General features: G+C 35.2%; 1 long non-coding RNA gene across 1 annotated transcript; it reads right to left on the bottom strand.

Annotated features, from left to right (window-relative positions):
- Positions 1-992: 992 nt before the first annotated feature.
- On the bottom strand, positions 993-1,967 carry LOC127726275 (uncharacterized). The gene is made up of 3 exons (XR_007993475.1): positions 1,759-1,967; positions 1,295-1,531; positions 993-1,089 (listed from the first exon to the last, which is right to left on the bottom strand). It is a non-coding gene; the product is annotated as an uncharacterized LOC127726275 (long non-coding RNA).
- Positions 1,968-3,204: the final 1,237 nt, after the last annotated feature.

Raw genomic sequence — 3,204 nt, forward strand, 5'->3', positions numbered from 1 at the left:
GCAAAAAGATGTGTTCTTTCTATGTGACGTCATCAGGCATGGTCGCCTTTTTTCATGCCGTCACAATAGGAGATTCAGAGGAAAGCAAGAAAATTCGACGTCATAATCGGATTTTAACCAATGAAGAACTGAGATCAAACGAACCACACGTTGATTAAATTTTTTTTTATACAATGGGTGCAGAAAGGGATAAATTGACGAAGAATTAGAGAAAACATAATTAACCATGTTCTAATGTAATAAAACAGTAAAACATGCAGGAATTCGAAAATGTTTGTGTCGTTTGGTCTCTCATTGAAGTAGACACACATCTTTATGGTTTGCTCTCTCATTGAAGTATACACACATCTTTGTGGTTTGCTCTCTCATTGAAGTATACACACTTCTTTGTGGTTTGCTCTCTCATGGAAGTATACACACATCTTTGTGGTTTGCTCTCTCATTGAAGTATACACACATCTTTGTGGTTTGCTCTCTCATTGAAGTATAGACATCTTTGTGGTTTGCTCTCATTGAAGTATACACACATCTTTGTGGTTTGCTCTCACATTGAAGTATACACACATCTTTGTGGTTTGCTCTCTCATTGAAGTATACACACCTCTTTGTGGTTTGCTCTCTCATTGAAGTATACACACTTCTTTGTGGTTTGCTCTCTCATGGAAGTATACACACATCTTTGTGGTTTGCTCTCTCATTGAAGTATACACACCTCTTTGTGGTTTGCTCTCTCATTGAAGTATAGACGCATCTTTGTGGGTTGCTCTCATTGAAGTATACACACGTCTTTGTGGTTTGCTCTCTCATTGAAGTATACACACATCTTTGTGGTTTGCTGTCTCATTGAAGTATACACACATCTTTGTATCTTATTCATAGGGAAAACTATGTAGAATAAAACTAAAATATTTCTATTTATACATTTTATATAAGCTACATCATCGATAACAATATAAATACAAATAAATAACAGTTATTTACAAATAAAATGTTTGTTCACTTTTTTAGCACGTTGTAACAATCCAAAGATCAGGCTTTAGTCGCTGTAGGTCAGGTCATCTAAACTCCCACAGCTGTGTTCTGGGGAACCTGCAAAACAAAAAATAAAATAATTAGATATGTTTATAGTATAAATAACGACTGTTGTAAAATGAAAATGAAAACTGGATGAGTTGTAAAAGGAAATTTTAAAAGTCACTGAGGTAACATCGATTATGTCTACAAATTGCAAAAATAATACAGATGCATGTAGCTTTAAACTTTCATTGAGATGATCTAATTTAGGTATACTTACTAGATTCTTTTGAGACAATCGAAACAGGAGAGGCCATAGACATTTTCTTGGACCTGGCACGTGCGTTTTGGAACCAAACTTGTGCAACACGTCTGGCGACTCCAGCTTGTTCGGCGATGGTATCTAAATCTTGTGGGTCTGGGTTCTGTTCCACATCGAAGTATGATTGGAAGATATGGATCTGGTCGTCTGTGAAAGCTGTACGCATTCTCTTGGATTTACGTTTCCCAAGACGCTCTGAAAAAGTTGATACATATATTTAGCTTGCTAATCTATTTAGTTATAGCTTTGTTTAAATTGATACTTGTCTTCAACAGTACAGAATTTAGATTAGAATCCTCTAAAAATTTTACTTTAATTTCTTTTATTCTTATTTATTACGATTGGTTGCAAATAAACAGAACATAATGTTCTTGGAAATACATATTTTATCATAATTAAACGCAAATTATAAGCACACTTACCATCACCAAGTCTATTGCCTTGTAACACCTGTAGATAGTGAATCTTACAGAGAAGCCTGTTGTTGTGTAAAGTGAACTGTTCCCCTGTTGACAGTTGTCTGTTGCAGATATCACAGTTGAAACACGCCAAGTGGTAACAGTTATCGCGCGCTTTCCTGACCCAGTCGTCACTCCGGATGCCTACGTTGCATTTGGAACATGGTATGCAAAATTCCCTGAAAATACAAAAACAAATACTATTTACTAATATTGATATAAATTGTAAAATGGTTGAAAAGTATATAAAGAAATTGGAATGTTGGTTTAAAAGGTAATTTCACATGTCGACTTACAAGTTTCCAACCAGAAACTGTGAGCTTGTGAGATCATTTAAGTTTGCAGATGTAGGATTTCAAGACGGAGCCAAAACCTTCTTCTGTTATGTGTAGTTCCGACTTTAAACAATTAATTTAGTGTATCTACATGGGAATTACCCAACAATTAACCAAATACAGCTACGGTAACATAAGTGTACTTATATTATACTTACTCTTTTCTGCAGTAGATGTTTCCCCCTCTGACATAGCAAGTATTATGGTTATCCAGTATGGTATGACAATGTGAGCAGCGGAGACAGGTCGGATGCCAGGACTGGTCATTTAGACGGAGGACGTACTGGTCTTCTATAACTCCATTACAACCGTAACATACATGTACTGTAGCCTGGCAGTATATAAAAAAAGTAATTTATATAAATAATGACACTTTTAAAACAAAATAAGCATATAAATATAAAATGATGATTTAATTATAATGTGGATAAAAATGTGAATATAAAAGAGAGAAAAATACCGTTATTTTAAAATCCAGTGAAGTTTCTTCAAGTTCTATTTACAAATTAAAATTATAAATGAAACTGTTTGATAAAAATTAACAAACGATTTAACCTTTTTTATTGTAAACAGTGATAGATGGACAATTAAAAGAAATAAATTATTATGTTTTCGCTTACCGTTGGTAATGTGTATTCAAATACCGAGTCCGGTGATGAACAGTTTTCATCTTCATAACTTGTACTGCACTGGAACGTAAAATTTCCGGAATCTTCAAATTCAAAGCTGTTGTGAGCAATATCTGTTGATATACCCATGTTTGTAGTTGGAAGAAATGTTGATAGGAAATGTGATACCTCTGCTGGTGGAATAGGGGGTTTTATAGAAAGTTAGAATAGTGTTCACTACTCTCATGGGGTTGAGTACAGTTAATGGTACTGTTAGCGTGGGGTAGGAAAATTTTACTTGCAGTACAGTACTGTCAGCGTGGGGTAGGAACACTTTACTTGCAGTACAGTACTGTCAGCGTGGGGTAAGAACACTTTACTTGCAGTACAGTAGTCAGCGTGGGGTAGGAACACTTTACTTGCAGTACAGTACTGTCAGCGTGGGGTAGGAACACTTTACTTCTACA

Source organism: Mytilus californianus, unplaced genomic scaffold, assembly GCF_021869535.1.
Source record: "Mytilus californianus isolate M0D057914Y unplaced genomic scaffold, xbMytCali1.0.p SCAF_17, whole genome shotgun sequence".
Taxonomy (NCBI): domain Eukaryota; kingdom Metazoa; phylum Mollusca; class Bivalvia; order Mytilida; family Mytilidae; genus Mytilus; species Mytilus californianus.